The 27,720-nt window shown below is 43.6% G+C and overlaps 1 protein-coding gene across 2 annotated transcripts in view; it reads left to right on the top strand.

Annotated features, from left to right (window-relative positions):
* The window catches only part of LOC119649847, a 467,192-nt gene that overhangs the window by 84,249 nt on the left and 355,223 nt on the right, over positions 1-27,720 (top strand). The window contains exon 2 of one of the 2 annotated variants that reach the window (XM_038052203.1): positions 5,117-5,141. The gene's annotated coding sequence lies outside the window, so the exon portion shown is untranslated. Of the gene's footprint in view, positions 1-5,116; positions 5,709-27,720 lie in introns of both variants that reach the window. The other variant, XM_038052201.1, reaches the window with a different exon arrangement.

The raw sequence follows: 27,720 nt of genomic DNA, 5'->3' as shown, positions 1-27,720 counted from the left end.
GATGGCTTGGTTTTCTCCCTGGTAAGGCGATTGTTTGTCAATTTACGCTTTGGAGAGTTTACTAAGGGGTAATACTTATTTCAACGTTGACCACATCTGGATAATCTTGTTATATCCCCTACAACACATTTTTTGGTCCCGAAGAAATTTCTTACGCCAAGAAAGCAAGTAGACTGGAGACCAAATTTTTTATTTATGATGTCCAGCGAACAGTTTTTCCTCCTAGGATCAAAATTTCCTCGGGAACCCGGAATGAACACTATTGTAATAAAGGAATAATAAATGGACTGGCATGGTTTTCACCACAGGCCCACAAGACAGTGAAAGCGGATCTAAAATTTCGTACCACTATCGGCAGAAACCAAGCTTCCTAGATATACAAATTGATCAACGCCTTCGATGCTTTGCCCATTATACAGATAGGGAGAGTGTAATGACTCGTCAAACTGAGAACCTTGGTTTTGTCGGCCTTCATCTTCGGTCCATCTCTACTTACCTTGCTTTCCAAATTCAAAGCCAAAATCCATGACCCGGTGAGAGAGTTGAGAGAGCAGACAGATGTCATCAACGTAGTCGAGCTGTTTGTTGAAAGATGTAGACTCCTCGATCTGCCTCCAAGTACCGACAGTCGGGCAAATTTTGTGGTGCCCTTCGGCGACGTGGCTAACCACATTACTTGCGCCGGATATAGAATCAGCCCAGTACTCATCAATATTTCCAGACGAACTATTCAAGTTGTCTGCCGTTCGATCACCGAAATAGTTTTCCAACTGAGGAAACTCCCCCACCCCTGGGAGTAGATGTGCGCCTTATACGGAAGCGAAGGCAAGCTACCATCAAGTGACCATCCCATTGGAAGCCGATGTCGGCACCTCTTTTTCTCCCCACATCCAGAAGACAACTCTATAATCCACTGGCCATCGCGAAGTGATCGATATGATTAGATATTCGTTGAACGTTGGTTGAGAAGCATCACAATCAGAAGTTATCTTTAGGAAACCTCTCCTGGCCTGGATTCAACTTCTCATAGAAAGTCTTGTTTCTATCTATATCGGAAGTCTCTGTTGATGCAAACCGCTGCACTTCTGAGATGGTCTGCATCCTTGACGAGAATTTGCTAGTTAGTATTCTACCTGAAAAGGATTCCAATGAAGGAGCATATATACCGATGCGGTAAGCATTAATCCGGCAGCACTACAATGCTACAAGAAGGAGAGGAGTGCTGACCAGAGTTCCAGCGCTTTAGCCAGCTTAATGCCAGAATTCCGCTTCCCCATTACATAATTATCATCTTGACGAATTCCTATTCTGAACATATGTCCAGCTAGTGAATTATGGCTTGTCAGAATGCTGCAAGTCGTCCTACTTTTCGACAGAATTAACTTTCTGGTATGTTCGTTTGATTCTAACAGGAAAACTTAGGTGTGTTTAACAGTATTAAGGGTAAGCCACCTGTCATTAAAAGAAGCTTGTTCCCAGTTTTTAATAGCCGCATTATTCAATGCTACTGAGACCGCAATTGCTGGTTCCGGTCCGGGCGCGGGAGACATTGCCAAAGCATTCGAGATTTAATTTCTCTCTACACCACAATGATCCAGAGTAGTTTCACCATATTGGCTCGTCCCAGTTTTCCCTTCGTTTCAAGATAACTTCATATCTTTTATCATGTCCTCGTTCCCAAGAAACTTCGCCTTCTTTCGCAGAGCCTTCCGTTGTGGTCGGCTGGGAGCCCTCCCAGGTTGACGGTGTCCAGGCTGCATGGATCTGTTTCCACATACTGGAATTAGACCAGTTGCGTCCACATTACCAGCTTCCCTTCCTTCCGTTTTTCCGAGTACAGACGGAGGAGAAGGCTCTGGCAGACAAGCTTGTAGTCCTTTCTGCTTTGCGGCTAAAGTTTTCTTCTGCGAGCCTTCCTTTCCCGTATTTTAGAAGAGTTAGGCAACAGTGTGACGGATAGGTGGCCGTAGTCAAGTTTCCAATTCCTCTCATTAAGGAAGTTCCTGTACTATCCTTTCTGACTGACCGCGCCGTAGACACCGGGTGTAGATTTTCCAGTGATGTGGAAGGTGATGCCTAAATAAACAATTAGTTTAACGGTAGGTATGGAAGTCTAATTGATGTTTTTTGGCGCCAAAAGCATTTTTGGGGTCATCTTTGTTCTACTTCCCCGAAGGGTAATCGTTTGGCACTTTTGAGGGTTGAGAGCTAATTTCCACTTGGTAAAATATTGGCAAACCTCATCCAAATTTGAGTTCAGACGGGTTTGCGCATATACTAGGTACTTTGCGGAGGTGCACACTATTAGGTCATCGGCATATTGAAAGAGAGGGTTTGTCGATGTCCACTTGACGAGCGTAAAAGGGGAACAGAAAAGAGAAATCCTTACGCGATTCTCTCTGGGCTAGCATAAAGAAAAGGGCGCTATTGCTGAACTTTCACATAGAGTTAAAGATTAATTTGCAGGATGGAAATTTATGACGTTATGGGACTAATCCGTATTACCATACCAATTCGAAAGCTTTCCTTACGTCAAGGAGGCAGGCTATTCTACCGGTAAAATCTTCTGAAAGCAATATTCCTGACAACAATGTATAGCCACATGCTACTCTTTTCTAGAACATGTAATGAACCAGGAGAAAAAAGGACGATCAAACGATCATCCTGCGTGGTCGAAGACGACCTAGAGGAAAGAGCTATCTCAAAACCTCAAAGAAATTGCGGCAGATCTTCACGGTCACTTGGCCAATTTCTTTAAGGTTTTGGGATAGCTCTCCCTCTAGGTCCTCTTCGGACACACAGGATGATCATTTGCCCATCTAAATGTAATAAGTTCATACAACTGAGACCCAAAGTGGGGCCCAACATTTCCTGGACTCAGGCCCAATATTTCTTATTTACAGATTTCTTGAGTCCGTGAAAGCTAGCCATTTCCGGCTTTCAACTTCGTCTTGCGCTGTCGGATAGAGAATCAATCGATTCTTAACATTGTTTCCGGTCTTTACATTTATTGTTTAGGTTTCACGCTTTTTCCCCCCGGAAGCAAGTGTTCCTAAGCCGCAATTTCCTTTCTAACCTTATAAAGTAGAGTTCCCTGCTTTATCCCTGGTAGAACACCACAAGAGCTAGTCGTTTGTTGTATTTGTATTTGAGACTTTACGTCTCTTAGGTGATTGCCTTCCAGAGGTCTCTGGATCTGCGGGACTTTACGGCTATATGTTGAAAGGCATTAGCGTCTGAGCTGCTAAGGAGTGTCCTTTCCTACCTTTACCTGAAACTGCTATCTCTACGGTACGGTTAGCGAACTGCGTAAATTAGTGCAGCAGAACGAAATTTTAGAGGAGCGTCTCTCAAGCAGGCTCTCCCACCAATTACACAGCTATTCTGCTGAATCTGAAGAGGATGTTAACATAAAGAACATCTCAGGAAATCTTCAGTTTGAGATTCAAGATCGTGGTTTAGACTTAGTCTACTGGAATTGTCGGCAGATTGGAAATTTGCTTGAAAACTTTCGGGAGGATCCCAACTTCTTTTGTTTCGGTTGCGGGCGCCCGAACACTCGTAAGCCCGTATGCTCAAAATGTCAAGTTTCAAAGCCATCAGGGCGTTCCTGCATCGTAACTCTGTGCTGAAGCGGTCCGTCAACTTAGCTATGACTTACTATATTTTATTTGTAATCAACCTAAAGGAAAATTGGATGATCAAACGGCCATCTTGAGTGGCCCAAGATAACCTAGAGGGAAGAGCTATCCGAAAAATCTAACCGCGCAAATACTCAAGCTCCATCAAAGTGCTTGGTTGACACATTCTTGCACGCCTCTGTGTTAACCAGGCTCAGGAATGTGGGGCGGCCCTTTGAGCGCTTTGGTCCCTCACGTGCCATTTGTACAAAATCAACGTGTCTATACCGATGCGTGGGTCCACACTGGATCTAAAAATCACACAACGAATAAGGAAATTCACAACGACCTAACGAGATAAACCACAATGCGAGCTAAACCTGGAAAATAAAAGAACGGATCGATCCCTGCTTCTCCTGTCTCATATGGTAATCTAGGCGCGGTCGCTTCTTTTCTCTTCCTCCTGACCCCGCAAAACCTTGATAGGGACATCTTCCAAATAATGGCCTGAGGATGTCAAGTATGTGGGGGGGACGAATTCCCTTATTTATTGTGTCATTTTTAGATCCGGTGCGCACTCACGCATCGGTATAGACACGTCGGTTTTGTACAAATGACACGTCACGGATCAAAGCGCTCAAAGGACCCTCCCCCCTCCACATTCACGAGCCTGGGTATTACAGAGGCGTGCAAAGACGTTTCAACCGAGCACTTTGAGGGAGCTTCAATATTTGCGGTCGAACCTTCACGGTTAATTCGCCAACTTTTTAGGTCTTTCGGGTAGCTCTTCCCTCTAAGTTGTCTTCGGTCACTCAGGGTGGTCGTTTGATCATCCTATTTCCCTTTAGGTTCATTAGAAGCATCAATTATTTCGAAGCTGGTCACTGGCGGTCTTCCAGTAGCAAAAGAATGTTTGGGTTAATGGTCCCTTTTCAAGTTCCATAAACGCTATCGAACATTACGTATATATTAATTTTGTGATGTCCTCCACAACAATATCTCCGGCATTCCATTCATTGCTACCGTCGTTGATCCCATTCTACCTTCAAACTCTCTCTATCATGATTTTACTTTAAATCACCAAAAAGGGTGCTGCTATCTCTGCTATTATATCTGTATCTATATATTGTATTACTCAGTATCAATTACCTAATTTTCTATTTCATGGAGACTACATCATATCGTATCTAAATGTTAGAAGCATATTCCTTTCTATTCAAATTTAATTTACGAACTATTCTGGGGCTAAAAGTCCTTCCGCAGGTTAAGTGAAAAGATACAATTGAAGAACAAATCGAAGGAGAACGAACTCTAATTATTCATAGAACACTTAGGAAGCTAATTATATTCAATATTTTTAGGACTGTTGAAAGGGGTGCGTGTATCCCTCTGACATTTGTTTCACCCATTACATGCGTTTGTCGGCACTAGCATTAATCTGCCTCCATTAATTATTCAACGACTAATTTCGATTTCATATGTTCTGTTTCTTCCAGGTACCGGCCTCACTCAGCAGTCGCGGTAACAAGTTTCTAAAATCTTATTGATTCATTCAGAATCGGTTCGGTTCAATTAATTAGTGCGTTTCCCGAAATAATTACCGCCATTTATCTGGACGTGAAACACACATGCACGCGTATGGGAATAGATGCTTTCCACTCGGAAAACTCAATAGATACAGATTTTCCATCTGAAAAATCGACATCCGGAAAGAATAAAGTTGAGAGTGGTTGCATGTTGGTTGCATGTCGTTCGATTTCGTATAGAGTACCGCCGCGGCCCCATCGCCATCATCTACTCTTCAGCGGCACCCGCAAGGAATCCCAGCCCAAGAATTCCCTGCATCATCATCGTTCCGTTCTTGAGTCGATTCAAGTGTTTGCTCCATTTGTGGCTGTAACGTGCAAGAAGACGAACCGCGCAACAAGTGCTTAATGGGCATCATGCTGATATCTTGACTTCAGAGACTCAATTCAGAGTTTCGTATCTTTTTTCAATGGAATTCAAACTGTAACAAATGGATTAGCAGATAATACCAACTGGTCCTCATTATAAGCCTGATTAGACGCTATTTTTGGACTCAATAGGGTGAGTTTTTACAGAGAATAGGATATGTGGCTTCACCGGACGAATGTGGAGGATTGTGTGGGATTTCTCAATCGAATGTTCTTTGTTGCTTGTTAGATTTCTCTGTTTGTTGTTATTTGTATTTGTGCGATCATAATTGAGTCTGATGATGAATAAAGCGAACAATCATGACGAATCGCTGCGTATTGTTTGGGGATGGTTAAATAGAAACGAATTGGAGCGAAATTACATGTTCAAGGGTATTTGTACGTGTCTATTATCCTGTAATTATCGATGCTGAAAAAATTGGTAAATATCCACTGCTAATGAAGTTATTATCCAATCTTATTGATCCGAAGGCCTTCCATGATTGTGTTATACCACGGTGCACTTTGGCCCGAAATTTTTTCTGAAATTCTTCAATTTAGTTTATATGACTAGATTTCTACAGGAACTATTTAGTCGCGGCACTGGTTTCAAGTTTCTGTGGTTGTAAATTCACGCGGTAATCGATTTGGTTAGTCAAAAGGAATGCCAAATCCAGAGTTCTCTCACTGGTAACATCTGGACTGAAATATCAAAGAAACTGTAAGAAATTAAAACAACCAATTCCAAATTAACCAACCAACATTTCTTAGATGATCCAAATCTGACTGCAAACATCATCATCGACCCAGCTCTTTGACCACATTCCATTAAAATGGTATTGACAATTAGGTGACGCGTATTTATTTTAGGGGCGGAACCCAAGGTTATTCAACATCTCAAAATATTGCTCAGATAGTTCTTAGAAGATTCGAAGTCTAAATCGCGATAAAAGTTGATTTTTCAACCCCATCTCTGAGGGGATGAAAAATTTATGGAGACGGAGAGTTCACCACTTCAAATCCGATGAAAACTCGTATCAGCCACCCCCTTTTAGATAGTTATGGAGCCTCAAAGAGGTTTTTTGGGGGGCTATTTTCATATCAAAACAGCAGGTTTTAACTTCAAAACTCATCACGGGAGGAATTTTTTTCTCAAACGGCATTGAGAAATCACAGCAATGCTTATCGTCTCAAAAGATAATTTGGAGCACGAGGAGCACCTCAGGATAGTCTTCAAGAGAGTCTTAGAGCACAGAATCAACCTCAGCCATGTGAAATGCGATCTTGGTCAGCCGGAAATCGACTTTCCAGGCCACAAGGTAACATCGCAAGGTGTGTTACTAGTACCTAGCAAGGTATAGACAATCCAGGACTACATACGCCCGGGAAAAGTAATCCAGCCACGAAAATTCCTGGCGATGCTGCACTTCTACCGAAGATGTTTTCCACATGCAGCCCCTATCCGCATTTCTATACATGCCAAAGAGAGCAACAAGTCTCCGATCCTCTGGACCGACTCTGCAGTAGCTGCGTTCGAAAAATGTAAAGCAGATCTTCAAAAAGCTACACTACTAGATCATTCATACCCAGAAGCAGAAATATTATTGAATTGTGACGCATTAGATCATGGTACGGAGGCTGTACTTCACTAACGAGTCAATGGAGCTTTGCAACTGCTTGGATTCCACTCAAAGATATTCAACGAGGTTCAGGGCAATTACTATACGTATGATAGTGAAATTCTGGCCATCTAAAGGGCCGTACGTCACTTTCAGCAATTTACCACTCGCATAGACCACAAACTTTTGGTGTTCACCTTCAACCACAACTATCGAACCAAGGAGAACCAGGTACCTTATCCACATTAACCAGTTCACCACCAACCGGAGTGGAACCGACAACACGGTCCCCCATACACTGGCTTCTTGGGTGGAAGAAATAAGTCTACCTAGAGATCCAACTAGATTAGTCAACATATGGAGAGGCGTCTCATCGTTACGGGATTTATAGGCTAATCTGAACTTTCGATTCCAATGGATCGACATCCCCGGAGCAGAAACTTCTATTCTGTGAAAAAAAAACCAAAAAACTACGGCTCTACCTACCAATAGGCCTTCGTGATCTCTGCCACCCCGGCATCCAAGCTGCCCGAAAGCTTGCTTCTCAAGCCTACTTCTGGCCAAATAAGAATCACAATATTGGAGAATGGTCGCGAACTTGCACAGCTTGCTGACGATCAAGATCCACAGACACACCTTCACACCTAGTGGAGCTTTTCCATCAACGGCGGATCGTTTTGAGCACGTTCACCTCGACACCATAGACCCTTTACCTACGTCCGATGGAAAAAAGTTCTGCTTGATTATGAACGACAGATGCACACGTTGAGTAGAAGCTATTCAAGTCGGAAAAACTTCAGCGTAAACTATCGCCAGGCTACAACCATTGGATAGCTAGATTCGGTGTTCCTCACCGTATCACAATGAGCCAAGGACGTCAATTCTAGTCCAACTTATTCAGCAGTCTAGCCCAGTTCCTAGGCATCGACCGTATCTGAATCACGGCTTACCATTCAATTAACGAAGAATGTGTCGAAGGCCGGCACCCGTCCCTGAAAAGCGCTATCATGGCCCAGTCTGATGATCCGCAGTAGACTCGACATTTGCCAAAGGTTCTATTAGGCCTTTTTTCCACGCCGAGAAAATATACTGGGCACAGTACCGCTGAATTGGTCTACGGTATTGGCTTTTCAGGCTTCCAGGTGAATTCTTTTCCCCAATCAGCACAGGCGATCAACCAAGAGTAGAAAGACTGAAGACTATTCTGAGGAAGGTGACATTGGCCGATTTCGACCATTATCATCCAGCACGGGTCTATTGCCCCAAAGATCTCCCCTGCTGTACACACGTCTTTCTACGAGCTGACGTCAAGAGACCTCCGAAACCACCTCATAATGGACCTTTCAGAGTTGTGAAACGTTCGAAGAAGCACTACACCATCTCAGATAGTCCCTCAACATCCGTAAGAGATAGTTCGACAGGTGGAAATTATTGTCTAGTGTGCCTAGAATGTCCCTCCATCTTACGGAATTAAAGGCGTCTCTGACGTCAAGCGTTAGGAGAAGCACCACCCGTCGAGTTCGACGGCTTTGTGTCTCCGTTACGAACAGCATCCATGACTTGCATGACGACATCAACTGTGGATCTCCCTGCTCTAAAATCAAACTATCGGAGAGATGAATCTCCGGCATCGCGTATCGCTTCAGCAAGTCTACTTCCGATGGGCTTTTCGAGCACTTTTCCAGCAGGGTTAATCATACATAGTGGGTAATATGAAGACAGCAACTCGGGGTCGCCTTTCCCTTTGTAGATCAGCTGAAGCCTCTCCACATTTCAACGAGCACGGCAACCGTTGAATGCCCCGAGTAGTAGGTCTGACCGGTGTTGGAACACCAGTTTCTACACCTCTGCTGATGATCACTTGCCGAGAAGTCTTTTAAAGTTTGCCACCCGTCCACCAGCGACACCAGTGATTCCTGACGCGAAGGTTATGTCAGGAATGCTTCCCTCGCAGCCCGGGCGCCGGAACGTTCTCGCCGTCATCTCTCGAATTCGTTTCGCTCTGGAGTCTGTGTGAGGCATGGCCCATTCAAGTGCACTAATATTGAAATCACCCCCGACCAGCATCCGCCCATTTGTGCCTAAGATAGCGTCCTCCAAAGCATCAAGCTTGCGTCAAAAGTTCGTCATCGTCTCATTCGACGTAAGATAGACACTAAAAAACGTTATTCCTGAACACCGAATCCAGACAAAACCGTCCCTTCGGCCTTGGGTAAGAATCCTAAGAAGGGTGTCGTCCCGAACCCATATGGCAACGGTACCTGATATGTCAGAGTGCCATGAAACTGGGTCCTTGCCATTTTTTCTTTTGGTCTCCACAGCGAACTGACCGCACCGTTGCTCTTTCAATTCTGCTCTGAACATTGGACACCGCCCCGAGCCCGCAGTGTACGGAACGTTTTCATCAGTCGCGCCACGGTCTCTGCATAGGACGCAGCTTTCCTTTTCATTACAGGAGTTCACTTTATGGTCTGCCTGCCCGCATTGACGGCATGTTACCCTTCTATCAGGTCCCCGACAGGTTGCAGATGTGTGCTCATAATCCAAACATCGGTAACATTTGATTGGAGCGGATTCGTATCTTACACACCACTCAACCAATTCTTATTTTCCCGCTGTTTAGAAGTTTCCTTCGGTATTGCTCGAGTTTTTGGCCTCGAGAGTTCGCTGAGGTGATACCAATCCGGGCATTGATCACCTCCGGGAATTCGCGTTTGATGGCTTTTTCTATCTCGTTTTTTTCTGTGAGGCAGTCCAATATAAGCCAAGTGGGAGGACTGTCGACTTATTCGTATCTTCACCGAGAAGTTTTCTCAAGGCTAATACCAAGGACGCAGGAATTATGCCAGCTAGTGGGTCAGAACTACCAGTTTGGGCACCTCGGGGACGCCACTCCCTGTATGGTAAGCGACTCCTTAAGGATCGTTGACGACCCCTGAGGGAATATGAAACTACTATAAATATATAAAAAAGCCACTAGAATTTACCGAATGGTTTAATAGGTGCTCCAGTCCTAAAGAACGGAGGTACAGGTCCTGAAAATCTCTTGTCATTCTGGGTTGTATCGGCGGTCAATTCAGCCCTCGAAACATCGGAACTCACTTGCTCCATCTTTGCAGTGATCCTTGCTTCGGATACCTCAACTAAAGCAACTGTGGTCTCCTTTGAAATTTCTTTAACAAAAGTGTTTGCTATTTCTGAAAGAAAATATGCATAATTGTATTGAGTTCAACCAGATCTAATAAGCCCAAGATGTAATGATGGAATATGAAGATGTAGTGCACAATGAACTCCAGGTAAATGTTCTGGAATTAACTACTCTAAAATTTCGTCGAACACCCCCCTACAATTTGTCTAAAACATCAACGATGTCATCAACTTTTAAACCATCTCAGGAATAATATAGTCTGTCCGGCCAAGACCTCTAACTTTCTATGTCAAATGTAAATGCAAACATCAACTAAACTTTTTTACGACCGATAAAAAGAACTTAATGAACACTTGACCAGTTGTGTCAGTTCGTTGGTCCATCATGAAAATGTGCCCACGATGAAGAACTCACGATTTTGATACATCTAAAACAAGTAAACTCTAATGATGGTAGCTAAAAATTTTATCTTTATTACAGACACCCACGCATTGCGTATAAAAAATTACCATGAAAGGGAAAAAAAGGAAACTTTTTAAATATTACATCTTTCCTATTTCATTTTATTACGTTCTTTTCTCATCATTCCGAAATTCAAATGAAGCAGTTGTTAAATAACTTTTTTATTTTATCTTTTTTAAGTGACTGTCTCTAGTATCTTCTTTTTTAATTCCCAATCATTATTCACCGCGTTTTATTGTCATTTGCGCTTTTTCATTTTATGCTAGATCTATTTCCATCCGATTGTCTATTGTATAGTAGCAAATGCTTTGCAAATCTGATTTTTGGAAAAAAATCTGATGCAAATTTGTGAGAATATTGTCATCTTTGAATCTATTAAAAACCATTTTTTGCGGATTTGATAGTGTTTGATTAGGATTCCTAGATCAACGATCAGGAGCTGCTTTTTTGCTAGTAAAATGCCAGTTGCTGTTAGGGTGAGGAGTGATTGATCTGAATTAGAATTCAGGTTGAAGGAAGCAGTTTATTTTCGTATCTGATTTGATTACTCCAGTTGCCAACTGTCATAAAATCATCAATGAATTAGTTTGAACGTAATTATAGATATTCTCATGAGAAGTAGGAGAGTTTGGTGAGGTAGAAATTAACTGATTTTCTTATAAAGACTAACAGAATGCTTTGGGAAATGTCATACCGTAAGCGTCAATCTGTGACCGTCCGACTGTTGAAGGAGTAGAGCGCTAATCTCGAAACCTCATTACACTGGACTTGAATCTCAGTCGTCATGAATGTTTGTATTCGTCTTGTGTTTCTCTCGTTGCGTGGATACCATAAACTTGACAAAAGAGTAACCAACAGCCATACTATGGCTCAATAGTACAGTTGACCAGACGTCAATTGTTGTGCCACTTTACATGTTTGGTACGAGCACACCTCTCTTATCAATTGAATCACTGGGTACACCAGTATCTACACATGTGAATTTGGTTGGTTGGATAGTTGCTTGACATCCATGACTACATATTTGGTATTAATGCCCGGCCTTCTCATCATTTACGTCTATTTCGAACGACTTTGCTGTTGTGGTGTGATACACCCACCTTGCTGCGTCTTTTACCGGGAGGAAAATCTTTGGCCTCCGGCATCGAGGCTAACATAGTATAGGTTTTGCTCGAGGATCTATTGTATTCCCTTCCTGGTGATTATAACTGTCAATACATCGAAGCTTGGAACCCACTCTCGAAAAAAGGCTTCGGCATAAGATTGGGCGGATATGTCTTTTAGAGAGATCAGCTCAGTCCACCGTGTGAACCCAGCGATGATTGTGATACCTGATACCTGAAACCAATTGTGTGGGAGCACTTGGTACACCGAGAGAGCACGTTTACCTGTTTCCTTACATGTTTCGTAGTCTTACGCTCCTGACATGCAAAGCGCTGTGTGACCCAAATATTAATGTCCTTTCTCATTGACGGCCTGATATATTTTGCGTTGACTAACCGATTCATTGTCCTGATGCTTGGGTGCGCTAAATAGTGAATAGCGTGAAATTCTTCCTTACGGAAATCGGTGAGAATATATAGCCAAGGAACAAATTTCACTGAGCTCTCCCATTGTTTTCTGGGCGGCGAGCCGAAGATAGAAAACCCCCTAAATGTGAATTTGAAGTTGATCCTGAAGCACTATAGAACGGAGTCATGCTTTTGTGCATAAGGGTTTACCGGAAAATTCACGAGTATAGTCGCGGAGATCCTGATCTCTGCAACATCTGACAAAGCGTCGTCAACGCCATTATCTTTTCCAGATTCACATTAAATATCGGAGGTGAACTGGCTCATAAAACTCATCTACCGAATTTGACGAGCTGACGCATTGTCAGGCAACAGTTAGTGACTTATGGTCCTTGAACGTTGTGGCGGCCTGCCTTCAAGGAAATACTGGAAGTATTTGCTTGTGATGTGCACTGCTGACAACCCACTATCGTAAGTTCTCTTGATCGGGGTTCAGCTGCTTGAAAAAGAAGCTCAATAGCTGCCAAATTTGGTTTACCTGTTGGCGAAGAGCCGATCCTACGGCGATGTCTGAAAAATACGGCTAGTGGAGCACTTTGTTGAGAAAACCCCTGAAGTTTGTCTTTTACCAGCTCTTGGTTGATGGTCTGAAACAACTGAACCGCCTCTGAGGACCACATAATTGGGCGGAAGTTTTTGGTCTTAGGCACAGACTAGTAAGCGTTGAGGATCCATTGATGTAGGAGGCCTTGAGTAAAAGACGAAGTTAAAAGTTTAGCAATACCAAGAACTTCTCAGATCCTTAACGATTTTCGAAGGCAAGACGAAATCGCTTGCACTTTGACTGGATCCGGCTGGCCTTCAGAAGTAATCAACTGATCGAGAAATCTCACCTATGGTTGCAAAAATTTGCAATTTCAGCGATGATCACTATACTGGCCTCAAAGAGATGTTGAAAAATGCACTCAAGGTGCTTTAGATACTCGAACTCAGAGTAAAGCACGGTCAGAACATCATCCAGGTAAACCAAACAAAAGTGAAAATTTCGTAGTTCAGAAAGCTTGACCTAAAGGGAACTGTAGGATCAGTGGGAGATCTGTTTTGCGGATCAACTAACAGTCCATTGTGGCACAGGAAGTCTGCGTCTAAGATGGTCATGCTGAAGTTCGCTATAATAAAGCGCTGCGAATAGGCTCGTTGAAATCCCAGACTCGTGTCTACCTGCCCGTAATCGTACGTGCGGAGCGACGAGGAATTTGCTGCCACAAGTTTTAACGATTGCGGTATTAGTTGATGATTTCAGGATGCGGGAGAGTGAGAGACTCACTGAGACTTCAATGTCTGTATCACAAAGCGACTGACCCATCGGTAAAGATTGTTATGTCTTCAGTTCCTAAAAACTCGTGGCCATTGGCTGTTCTTCTCTTTTAGTGTTCATCACAGCGTATGTATTCTCAATGATTAATGTGGAAAGAGATTGATAACCAGAAACCAACGTCACCTCTCATCTCATGGAGGATGATTGCTCGGTGATTTCGGTTTCACATTCAAACAAATGGGAGGTAGGTCTCGGATATCTTTAAGTACCGCCTACGGGGAAGTTCTCACCGCCTCACCGCCTACGGGGAAACTCTCACCGCTACTGTAATCAATACCTTAAGTATGTGCCAGCAGGTTCGTACTGTTAGCAAAACGACTTTCTCGTCGTGTGTCAAAATGTCAATTTTTTCTAGTAAACGCCGCACTCCTCATAATCGGTGTCAATTCTCTCTCCATTCTTGTGCTCCATGCGTTGTCTTTCTGTCTTATTTTTCGTGTCAAGCGCTCGCTGGCATTCATTAGGTCATACCAGGTGTCATCTGAAATTTTGAACAATTCGGTTTCATTCCTCAAGGCTTTTAATCATCCGCTATTGAAGAGCTTTTTAGGTTTCCGACTTCAAATTATCGAAGTGGGTTGGTTTTTCTTCCGCGGATCCTTGACATTCGGCACTTGTAAAAGCTTCTTACCATTTAGTGGTCGGAGTCGCAGTCTGCTCCTCGATATGATCTCTCGTTTATGGATGCCAGACGACCATCTTTTGCTTTAGGGAATATAATCTATCTGCGTATCGCTCCATCTCAGGCAAGGTATGCCTCGTCTTCTTGTTCTACCATAGATATTGCTCCTATAGACTTTCCGGGCTGGGTCATCCTCATCGATACGGATACCGTAACCTATTGAGCCGGATTTTATCCACAACCTGACGATCATTGTATCACTCATAGATTTCGTCGTTATGTATGCTATGGAATCGACCATCCTCATGTAGGGGCCAACATCTTTCGGGGGACTCTTCTTTCGGACGCGGTCAAGAGCTCGCAATTTTTCTTGCTAAGAACCCAAGTCTTCGAGCTTTGACCCTATGGTGAGTCATTTCGAGCGGAACAAAGTTATAGTCGCCTATCTCTATTATTCCTGACCTGCTCGATCTGGATGAAGGCAGTTTGTACGTCTCGGGTCATTCTTCCCATGATATCGATATCGTCAGCATAAGCCAGGGGGTGGGGGGGTGGATGAACTTAAAGAGAATCGTGCCCTTCGCATTTACCTCAACATCACGGATCACTTTCTCGAGGGCCAGGTTATAGAGGACGCATGGTAGGGCATCCTCTTGTCGTAGACCGTTATTGATGTCAAATGGTCTTGAGAGTGGTTCTGCTGCTTTTATCTGGACTCGCACATTGGTAAGGGTCAACCTAGTCAGTCTTATCAATTTCGTTGGGATACCGAATTCCCTCATGGCCGTGTACAGTTTTACCCAGGCCATGCTATCATACGCAGCCTTCAAGTCAATGAAAAGATGGTGCAACTGATGGCCATATTCTAGTAGTTTTTCCATCGCTTGCCGCAGATTGAAAATCTGATCTGATGCTGATTTGCCAGGAGTGAAACCTCTTTGGTATGGGCCAATGATGTTTTTGGCGTATGGGGCTATCCGGCCTAGCAAGATAGCTGAAAATATCTTATAGGTGGCACTCAACAACGTGATACCTCTATAATGCCAGTTGTCGGGCATTGATTCGCTGTCTCCATATTTAACTAATTCGGCTGTAATTCCATTGGCTCCTGGTGACTTATGGTTTTTAAGCCGATGGATTGCTCGGACTGCTTTTTCTGTGCTTGGTGGTGGCAGTATTTGCCCGTCGTTTTCAATTGGCCGTACCTCCAACTCGCCGATGTTCTAGTTGTTCAGTAGTTCATTAAATAAAGCAAGCCATCGCTCCAACATGCTCATTCTGGCGGAAATCACATTTCCCTCTTTGTCTCGGTAGGATGAACATCGAGGCGTATAGGGCTCCATCCTGCCGACCTGTTGGTAGAACTTCCGTGCCTGGTATCGTTGCTCTCTGTACTTTTCTAGTTCACAGACTTGTTGGTTCTCCCAGACTTGGTTTCCCCGTCCGCGAAGTCGCTTCTCCACTCGTTAGAGTTCGTGATAAATCTCCGCGTGTGCCGGCGTCCTTTGAGAATGCAACATTACTCGGTATGCGGTGTGGGGCATTCTTTCGTTCCGTTACTAACTTATGGTACATTCATCGTCAAATCAGCCGTTCCAACTCCTTTTGCGACTGGGGCCAAGTATGTTTGTGGCCGTATTTATGATAACTTTCTTCAGGTGATTGTGAAGATCATTTGTTGATGCTTCGTCTCCAGGATCTCTGTTAATTACGGTTATTGCGGCATCCATTTCCCCCATATATGTGTTGCGGAGGACTGTGCTGTGGGTTCGACCCCCCGCAGCAGCATACCAACGAGATGGTGAAAACGAACAAAAAAAATTACAACAAACGGTCAAAATTTACTCTGAGGGCCTCAGCATATTTACTAAATCGCTTACGAAAATTGCCAACGATACTCTCCCACTCATCCACGGTAATATTATCCCATGCGTGCGCCAGAACCGCTTTCAGCATGTTGAAGGTGGCATTTTGTGGAGGATTTTTTTTCCAGGATGGACCAGGCTGAGTAGTCCATTGGGATAAGATCCTGCGAGTTGAGCTTCCAAATGTCCTTGCCACGAAATTCCAGAAACAGCTCTTCGGTAACGGCGATGGTTGATTGAGTCGAATACGCTGGTGGTCAGCTCTGTTGAAGCGTAAATCCGTCGGTGCTAATGTATTAGGTGGCCCATTGTTCCATCAAGTCTCGTAAGACCCGCCGCTAATAGCTAAGAGCACTTATTTTCAAGTTCCTTTCAATGAAGACCAGCAGCGTCTTCCCGGTGGCTCGAGTCGTCGGTCACACTATCATCAACGCTCGACAAGGACTGCAGACTTCTGGCCCTTCTTGAAGGATCGGTACTCATTGTGGCGATCGACAGTGAAAATCTTCTCGTCGATGGAAAGCACCTTCCACAAACGAGCACTAGCGAGCAGAAGGATTATTCTGCGAACCAGCAATTCCATTGTTTTGTTCAGAAAATGTATACGGATGATCCTGCAACTGCGCACTCTTAGTTTTTTTTGACGATCTTTCTGACGCTAGATTCACTGATGCTGAATTCCTATGCCATTTCGCTCATCTAACGCTCTGGATTTCATTGAATTCGCAACGGATTTTCTCGGAAGTCCGTTCCGAGGACGGTGCGCATTCTCTCCCGTCCCGGCGAAAACTTTCATGACTCTGTGGAAATCTATTGGTTTAACACGAGTCGTTCGAACAAGGTCGACTGTCTTCAAGCGCACCTTGTACAACTCGACGACTGTGACATGTCGACTTTTACAAGACATAACGAGCGCATTTCATAATATCCCATATGATTAGACGAAAGCAACGGTCCAGATTTAGTCTCACTACTCAGGTGACCCAATAGAATAACGTCGAGACAAACAGGACTCAATTGCTACCCGACTAGAACTATGATATGGAAGCACGTGGAATCGGGAACCCTCTGAAGGCGGGCTTTTTGAGAATCTTCTTCTGGCCCGATTCTGTGGAGATGGAGGGAGGGGGTATGGGTGCTCCGTGTTGCCAGTGGTTTCCATTCCAAATCACGGAAAAGGAACCTTTGAACTCTGCACCGAGGTAAATTTTCTTCTAACCGAGCGTCATTGAGTATTCCTAAACGGTAGAAAAGTTAAATAGGCCTCGCATCTACCTGAATCAATCATAAGGGCTCACTAAAAATGGTCCGAGACTTTCATCTTAATATGGAAAAATGCCGATAAATGTGCCACAACTGTCATTTTCGGGATTTTGGGCACCCTCGGCATATCCAAGGTGCGAGTCTAAACGCCATGGCGAATTCGTCTCCGCCGCCGCATTGAACGGACTTGGAAACAGCTGACGGCCTGACAGGAGACCGAATGACATTTTCTCACTCACTCGAATCTTGTCATCCGGCCTGTTGGGGAGCAAGTTTTGAATATCTAAATTCTTACTTAAAAAATTAATTAAGGATGTTGTTAAAATTTTAACTGAGTTGTCTTCAACCAGCGTGAAGTCTTTGATCATTTTAAATAAAGTAGTTAAGTTTATTTGAGAACACATCTTTCATTTAATTAGGGAAACGGATTCTCTAAACTAATATCACGAAGGTAGAGGAGAACCTCCATTGAAACCGACACTACCCCCATAATTTTTCCCAAAATTTTATAAATCAGCCTTTTGACGTAGCTAACGAGGGTTTTTCCATACCAAGATTCAAGAGAACATTTTTCCATGTTTTTAATTTGATCGCCTAAATTATTTGCGTGTTTACAGCATTTTATATGATTTCCAGAAAAACAAATGTAATTACATAAATTTGAAAACAAACATGAGGTTGAGGTTGGACAATTCAGAAGACAACTTAAGATAACCCAGAAACCCCAGAAAATCTCATATTTCAGTCCTAATAATTTGAAGAATAAAAACCAAAATACCAGCGAGATAATAGCAATAACGTGTTGGACTTTAATGGTTGTCGTCTCTTCAGGTATCTTTTTTCTGTAGATCATTAAGACTTTTCTGAAAAGGTATGTCTGCGTTGAAAATTGTAACACTTGAATCCACTTAATTAATCCATTTTGATACTGTTAGATTTGCCCCGACAAGTGTACATTCATAATTTTTTCCAATTAAGCAGGAATGAGAATCGGGTCATAAAAATTTTATAGCAAAAGCTAGAGCTGATGAGCTTTTAATCTATCTAATCTTCTGAATGAATATGTAAAATATGAGAACGGGAAAAAAAGTCGCTCTTCAATTTGGTAATTCAATACATATTCAAACGCCATTTTATTGCCAGATTGTGTCAGTTTAGAGGTTTTCCAATAAACGGTGTCAAGTAGAGCCAGTCAGAGAGGAGGAGCTCGGGGCTGAAAAAAGATATCGATCGGCCATTCAACAGATAATGCACGATGGAATTCCTGAAATTTAGGTTTTAAAATTGGTGAACATTTCACTTCATTTTTATTACATGACTCCCAAATATTCACTTGAAAATTCCAATCGATTTCAAAAAAGATTATTGTCCACGTATGACACGTCTGCCTACAGATACTCATATATATGTCTAGACCGCATGAATAAATTTTTTATGAAGCAACTTCCGCTTGAATCATCTGGCCAAATAACTCCCAACTCCCGACATCGTAAAAAGGATAAAAGTGGATGATACTAAAACCCGCCCATTTTGCCTGGTACTTGTGACATAAATCGCAGGAGACCCATGCATATACCCCGGCTTCCGTCCATTTTACACTAATTCTCATGTAAATTTATGAACTGTGTCATTTTAAAACTGAAAACTCTCACACTGCATTGTGATCCGATGCATCGGGTGAAAATGTCGACATGACCAATAACTATATCCATATCCGTAAAATACTTTCAAACCTTGCTCGATATATGGCACAGTAGTCGGTGCTGGTCGGCCATTGAGTAGGACCTGGGAGGATTTTTTTTTTGCAGGCCGACCTGTTCAAATCCAATTTACATTCTTCCGTTTTATGATTCCCAATTATATCTACCTCGGAAAATATCACGGGGATGAATACGCTGATGACCACAATCACCATGATGATGATTGTACCGAAAAATGTTCAATGAATTTTAACAGTGTAATAATTTACGGATTATCACAAAGATTATGTACTTTTATTTCAATGCAAGCGGATTACCGTGGATAATCGTTTTGTATGACTGTGAAAAGACATGCTAGAGATGATTTCGATGTAACTCTGTTGCAATCTTCGAACTGAATGATTTCATCTTAATTTGTAAGAATTTGAATCCATGCCTGGATAGCCTAGCGATGAGAGCGATAAGGCTGCCGCAGTGAAAGCTTGTGGTTCAAATTTTTCTGGCAGCATAGGAGTACCAAGGGCAAGTGTCGGACCTTAGTCGACTTAGCGTGAAATCATAGTAATAACCCTGACCGGACGCAATGCTGACAACATTGTCTCTTATTATGCCACTATGGTCTTGAAATGAAGTACTCCAACAAACTTCAAGGCTTAGGTCCATAGGGGATTTTTGCACCATCCATTTCTATTGTTAACGAATCTACGCCTCAAACAGCAGCTTTAGTCCATAAATAAAACTTCCACAATTTTGAAAAGGACTTAACTTGACAGAATTCATAACTGCCCCTTTACTGGTGGTACCTTAATAACCATTTGACTGTCAGCTATAATAGCAATACTCTGCCCCCTAGATCCTCTCGAGGTTGAAGACGTATATTTACGCCTGAAATATGCTGATGTGTTTACCCATTGGTTCAAGCTTGAAGTTCTCCTTAGACCAATGACCTCGGCCCCGGTCAGTGTACCAGGTAATCGATAGATGGTTTAACCCGTTTGTCAATGTCAGGCTCTCCCAGTTTACCCTGTTATTCCAACAGGTTTTAAACTTCTCAACCTCCCAATTTTCACTTCGATTCAGGCAGCTCGCCATCTCACTGATACTCCCAGGTATCCTAAAGTTCACACTCCTTTCCTGCTGTGCAGACCTAGAAGAGTCAATCCCAAAAGGGCCCCTAGGTAAGTTCTCATTACCAGTTTGTGTAACTCTTTGGTTATTATGCCATAGGCCGCCCCATAGGTAATCATTGGCCTTACTATTGCAGTGTATATCCAGTGCAGCATTTTCGGGGCGCATCCCCATTTTTCCTCTACTATGGACCTGCAAGTCACTAGAGCCCTTGTGACTTTCCGAGATATGTTTTGAACATGTGTCTTCCAGGGTAGTTTTTATTTACCGTGATTCCAAAATATTTAAACTGCTTTCATGTTCATGCCACGTAATCTTATGGCTCTCAGATAAGCGTGTTGAAAGTCAGAACGGTAGTTTTAATATCGTTGTCTATGACCTTTTCCACCGTTTTAAGTACGAACTATATCAGGCAAATTGGTCGAAACGATTTAGGGTCAAAAGGATCCTTTTCACCCGCTTCCGGAGTAATGACTACTTTTGCCCGCCTCTATACCCTTGCCGTATATCCTATATCCTCCTAACTTCAAGGCCTCTCTGGGGTAGTGCTGGCAAAATGTCGTCTACTATGGGTGATTTCAGTGGTTTAAGGTTTACGCTGTCCATCTTACTGTCTACATTTTGATGAATGTGAGAACATGTAGAGGGGTCAACATAGACTATCTCGTTGGCATAGTGATCCGAGCTTGAATTACGACACCACCTACAATCCCTTCTCACAATCAGGTGAGAGTAAATACTGAAGCCTTTCACGACACAGCCCTCCGCAACACCTATAAGGGCGATATGGATGCCGCAATAACCACAGTCAACAGAGATCCTAGAGATGAAGCATCAACAAATGATCTTCCCAACCACCTGAAGAACATGATCATTGAGATGGCCACAAACATACTTGGCCCCCGCCGCAAGAAAAGTCGGAACGGCTGGTTTGACGATGAATGTAAGTTAGCTACGGAACGGAAAAATGCCGCATACCGAGTAATGAACGCGGACACGAACAGTGACCTACCAAGAACTCCGTCGAACGGAGTAGCGACTTCATAAAAAATGTTCCATAATTCGTAGTCCAACGGGTTCAGGTTAGGGCTTTTCGACATCCAGTCTTTAGCATTGACAAATACTGGAACATTGTCCCTAAGCCATTGTTGACAATGTTTCGACTTATGCGCCGGCCCGGGCTCTTATTGGAATATCCAATGTTCACCACCGAAGAGAGTATCATTGAGTGGCTTGACTTCTGGTTCAAGAACAGTTTTTTCGTAAATTTTAGCGGTGATTTTGACTCCAGGGTTGCATAAATTGATAGAAGTAATACCCCAGACTTCCTACCAAACCATAACGGGTGGTATGGTGGCCTCATTGAGCCCCCTGTGACTCTATCTTTGACGTCATTGGTTACTATATTCAACTCGATGTATATGTCCAGGTCGTCACCAAACTGAAGTGCTGACTGTAGTAATTGGTTGTCGGCTCCTGGATTTTGACAGAAACTAGGAAGCTGTAATAACAATAAAGGGTTTGTAATGGACAAATAAGCATCCTTAATAGCCCAGAACGTGGGTCCGTACGGGATCGTGAAAAATAAATCAAACATGGGGATTTGCGCGAGCCTAATGAAATAAACTACACGCCAGCTAAACCTCAAAATGAAAAATAATAAAAAAGGATGGCATGATCGCGTACGTGCAACTCCGGACCCGAGTGCCGCAATCGAAAACGAGGATTCACGATGGATCACTTCCCCAATCAATATTTCTCCTGCCTCAGATGTCTTATTGCGGCCTGTGAGGATCCCACCTTACCTTGACATCTTGATGCCATGATTTTGGAGGGCGTCCCTTACGTAAGAAGAGTTTTGCGGAACTAGAGGGGTATAGGTGGAGAGGAAGTCCTCAAATTAAATAGATTTAGTTGGGATTCATGGTGTTATATTTCACAGAAAAGTGCAAACAATTACGACAACAAAAAGTACGCTAGTCATGGGGCGCCAGACGTCACGACGACCAGGAGCATTGCTCCGTCTGCTGAAACTGTTTCACCACAATCTGTGACGACTACTTCAACAGGTTTTCGTTGGCAGTGGATGAAGTGGACTGAGGAAATGAACTTCTTCATCATCCCCTCCTACTACGAAATAACTGCGGGGGCAGGTACAACATCCTACCGCCCCTTGTTGCACCAGAGATTCATGGAGCGTTTCCCGTAATTCACGTACGAGGCTATGCAGCGAGTCGCTGACCAGTACCGCTTTATTACTCTTAGTGACACAATCTCAGTCATCATCAAGGAGCGTGTTCGACTTGAGGTCATCGCGGAAACTGGTGATAGAGAATCGATGGGGGCAGATGCAGCGGCATCAACAACACCACGCCGCACTGCAGGTAAGAGTTTCAGTACTCGCCGAAGCACTCTTCTCCACCGTCCAGCTGAGGTTTCCACTGAGGTTCTGGACGAATTCCAAAAAGCGTGTATAGAATTCTCGGAAATGGATCCTTTGCATAGACCAGGTATTCCCAGCCTCTATGCATCTCCAGCAACTCCGTGAATTCTATCTCAAATCCATGAAGAGATTGCATCTCGACTGTGTGCTGGTATGTCGCTGCTGCAACTACAATCACTTGTGTATTGTATGTCTATCAGATTGCACGGTGAGAAGATTCGCTTTTATGTTATTGGTTTGAGTGACCGAAGAGATACAGATTCGTTTGGAACGTCAGCGGGACTCATTAAGGCAGGACATTACTAGGTTCAGATCAGCACTGGCAATGCCAGCAACGGATGGGAAATAAAGAGCAGAGGGTGCCATTCCAAGTAAGATAACCGTGGTTGAAATTCTGGACATACTAAAGCAGAGACATTCTGTCGTATGCAGTCGGTTACGACCGTATGCCACTAGCTCGGGAAATCAAAGAAATTTGGATTCTTGAGCGGGTAGTTGTAGTTCCTAAATCCCTCACGGCTTCCCTTGATCTCCTAGGATTCTCGCAAGTCTGGTTCAAACCATGCAGAAATATACCATTCTGCATACTTGCTCGATGTTGCGGGGAATTCTCAACGGATTCTCCCATTAACCTACCACAGGCCACTACCATATACCCTCACCTTGTAGAACACTCAACAGAGTTCCCGTTTAGACTCACTTTTGTTTCTGTTTTCTTCAATAAATACTTCCGAATACCTCTTGTTGAAAGATAGGAACTTGTCAAATTTTGAGACTTCAATCCTCGTAACACATCAATGAATCCTTCAAAGTTCCTTTTGTCTTCCACTTGTCACTCAAGATCAATTCAAGCCGCCTTCAATGCTGGGTCGCCAAAAATATTCCTCAAATTTTTCCACAATCCACATAGTCTAAAGAGAAGTTGTCGCAATGTGCATAAAGGTACGACTCCATCAACGCTAATAATTGTAAAAATGGAATTATTTTACCTTCAAGTATTAAAAACTTCCCGATAATCATCGCAATTTTAACACCTTGATGCCTACAATCGCCAATTAATCTCCAAGCGGTCAGCTCTCTCACGACAGTACAGCGGAACTCCCCGCAACCAATCTTCTCCTCAAACCAAAACGATCTCCTATTCCATCTCCTGCTTATCAGCTGTCTCTCCCATCAACCGGTCCCGCTAACCTTGGCCTTGAATTTCGAAGTTCATACCAGCTCAGCGACAACAACAACCCTTGATGCCCCGTTCAGAAGCAAAGGAACGGTTGGAGCATGCATTCAATAATACGGTGATGCCTTCGCTGTGTTAGAACGTTGCGTTCTGCAAATACAACAACGTTCGAAAATTATTTAATTATAGCAATCGAGGTGAATGTAGGTTATCGCTAAAACCTTGTAGATGGTAGGAAGACAAGTAATTGGTCGACATTTTGAAGGGCAAGAGACACCCTGTTCCTTGGGGATGAGGAAAGTTATCCCCTTGGTGAAAAATGGTGAAACTAAATCAGGATCGACAATCATCTGATTAAATTGATTTGCCAATATCCTGTGAGTGCTCTTGAACCGCTTCAGCCAGAAGTTGTGAATCTTGTCAACTCCTGGCGCCTTCCAGTTACCTGCCTTGTCAAGGGCTGCTTCAACATCAACTTCAGTTACGTCAGGCATGGTCATTTCGGGGAGGGCCTCGCATGAACGCATAAGGTGTGGGAGCCACGCTGCTTCTAAATTGCAACGGCTGGATTCGCTCCAAACACTTCTCCAGAAGTCTTCTGCCTGATCCAGATCGAGGTTGCTTTCCCGACTTGAGTTGGTGAGATTTTTGTAGAATCCCCGTTGGTTCTGGAAGAACAAGGTGTTGTCTGTCCTTCGCTGAAAGCTTTTCTGATACCTACGGATGCGATTGGAGCATACCGCAAGTTTCTGCTTCAGCACCTCGAGGATCTCTTCGATTGGCATATCATTGGACAGATGGTAGTTTCCAATGATGTTCGCAACGCATCTGTGCACTCTTGGTGATGGATTTCCAAGGAGTGCTTGCGTGACACGACCAATCTCCTTTCTCAACTTTTCGACTCTTTTGTTGAGTCGAAACACCCAGAACGGTAAAGTCCTTCTGCGCATACCTCTGTTATTCGCTCTAAGATGTTGGTTATGGAGACGAATCACCGTGGCAGCTGCAACGTAGATCAAGCTGTGAACCTCTGTAGCAGTAATCTCGCTAGCCAAACGATCAGCCAAAATTCTGTCAACGGCAGCAATGATGTTAGTAGTTGCCGAAGTAAACTTCAGTTTTGGGATCTTTGGCCTAGCGTCTGGGAGAATCTCAGCATACTTTGTGAATGCGACCTGGAATGCGGTCAAAGCCTCATTATAAATTGGGTCGATATCCCCAGTTACTAAGCTTCTTCTGACTGCTGTATTCATGGAGTGCCTTACAGGTGGAGTACTTGTATTACTCCTTTGACTAGTCCGGTAATTTGATGACTCCAGCCTGAGCTCACGTGAAACCTCTTGGAAGATTTGTTGCCTAGTTGGTAAGGCAACTCGGTTGCTATTCACGATCACCCGGTACTGGTTGACGACGTTCTGTTCTGGAACATGACTTAGCTCCGGAAATCGGGTTATGAACGCGTCATGGAGTCGATGTCTGTACCCTGATGGATTCCGATCCAAATCCGTGACACGGTAATAGGCGCGGACAATAAATTCGTTGAGTTGGTTCGTCCAAACCATACGAGGCCTAGGTCTCCCGTCCCTGGTGGTTGACGGCATAACCGGCAAAACATCCAAGGGCGAAGAGCCGCTCTGATGTTGTTGAACGACCCTTAACCGTGTTGGGTACTGTCTTCGTGTCTCTGGGGTCCCATTAAAAGAATTTAAATTGTTTTCCCCAATTTTGTTCCCACGAGTATTGGGGAGGTAGTCAACCCTGCAACAGAGCCCCAATGTTGCAATGCCCCATGGTTACCTCCAAAGGGGAGCCGCTGAAATACAGTGTAAAGTCACTGCAATTCATCCGATAGGCGCGTCGACCCCTTCACCCCGGATTACGGATTTGTTAGGGAAGTTTACTCCCCCTGAAAGGGAAGAATCGGTAAGGGAGGACGAACACAAAGGGAAACGTTCTGCTTGTCCGCGGCTACTTATTTACAAAATTAACTTGCGATATTCGTAGCTGACCCGGTGGGTCATGTCATTATCCGCAACCCATGACACGCGCCTGGTCGCATGCAGCTCTGCGTTTGCAACTCAGGTGAGGATAAACCTGGTACGCCAGGTATATATATAGATACATATATATATATATATATGCACTATTCCTTCACTTGCGGCGTGTAGTTTTAAGGTGCCTACTTTTTGGCTATCCTGGAATAGTGGGTTCCTTTGCATGACATAATTTCCAATAGAAATGTCGTCCTTTCTCAATATGTAACCTATCCCCTGTCACTTCCATCTTTGATCATAGTCCGAACGCTGACGGAGTTCTTCATTTATTATACCCTCAACCCAAAGATCCGCATGACCCGGCGTAGATATGATGAAAGCTTAGAACTTTCAAGTAACATTGACGGTCATCATGTAGCGCAGGCAGGGATGCAAGCGAATAGTGCTTGTTCGGATATACAAGCTGGAAACATTGGAGGCAATTTTGTTATGATCCTTCTGATGTTGAATTTGAAGTTCAAAGTCGGGGTCAACCATGCACGAATTAGCAGAGCCTGGAACGGATGATGAAGGTGGACCTTTGCAATTGGACTCAGGAGGTTGATGAGGAGCTATCGTCAGCATAATACGGATTGTGTAATTTAACTTTTTGGTGTCGAGTTTTAGACGAGCGTGCGATCGAGCTGTAATTTTTTTTTATTTTCAACTTCCAGCTGTAACTCGCGGATTAATCTTTCGCTAGGTTCACGCGAGTTCGCGTGTTTGTTGATTCTTCAGATTCGGATATAGACCCATGTATCGGTTAAGGACACACGAGGTTTCGTTAAATGGCCCATCCTTCATGGAGGATTCAAGGAGCGTCCCCCATATTTCCGAGCCTGGCTATCAAAGAGGCAAGCAAACATATGTCAATAGAACACTTCGGTGGAGCTTCGGTATTTTTGGACGGACCTTCACAGTCAATTTTACCAAAATTTTTTTTTTAGGTTTTGAGGTAGCTCTTCCCACTTGGTTATCTCTTACCAATCAAGGTGGTCTTCTGGCCATCGCCGCTTCAATAAGTCCATTACAATTGACTAACGTTTATGTTAGGGTATCAGATGTCAGTAGCGGCTCCGAAGAGCCAAGTTAGTGCTGGGGAGCCCCGTTTTGATGCCACATAGCCCTCAGACCATGACTACTGTGGGAAGGGCAAGAAGAGCAGAATGCAGCTGGCTAGCTTTTACGAAGGATAGTAGCTCCGCGACCTGCAGCTGGATATCTCTTTGGAATCCTCAAAGAATTGGAGTTTCCACAGGCAAAACTGGACAATTGCAAAGTGCTTGTGGGTAACAAACTTTAGACCCAGTGGACGTGGAAGTTTTGGTGCAGTACAGTATGTACAAGATCAACTGTAGGTCTTTGGCCTCATTGTTCTATAACTCCTGAAAGGATAGGATCTAGGCTAAACATGTATAGTATATGGGCCACTAAGGAGCGGTAAATAGTTTTCTGTGTTGCTCAGAAACGCAATAAATATGAAGGAATTCCCATTTAACTCCGAAGATTACAAATGAATTAGTCCTGAAGCTACGCAAAAAGCAAGATCAATTGGAAGAATTATTTACTGTTGCCTTCGTTATATCCTCCACATTGATTAATAATTCCCGCACAAACTTCACAATGTAAATAGAAATAATATTTCATGTGCGCACTAACCTTCGCTGGTTCAATGAATAATTCATTGGAATCGAAGAGCAATTTATCTCGTTCCATTTTTCCAGCTGATTACGGAAGAGATATCAAAAGATGAATCTGTAAAAGTGTTATTTAGTGCGCGGTATCTTCGGAACGAATTAGAATTATGACTTGATCCA

Source organism: Hermetia illucens, chromosome 2, assembly GCF_905115235.1.
Source record: "Hermetia illucens chromosome 2, iHerIll2.2.curated.20191125, whole genome shotgun sequence".
In the NCBI taxonomy this organism is placed as follows: domain Eukaryota; kingdom Metazoa; phylum Arthropoda; class Insecta; order Diptera; family Stratiomyidae; genus Hermetia; species Hermetia illucens.
The sequence above is the reverse complement of the archived record's forward strand: the minus strand, read 5'-3'. Positions and strand labels throughout refer to the sequence as shown.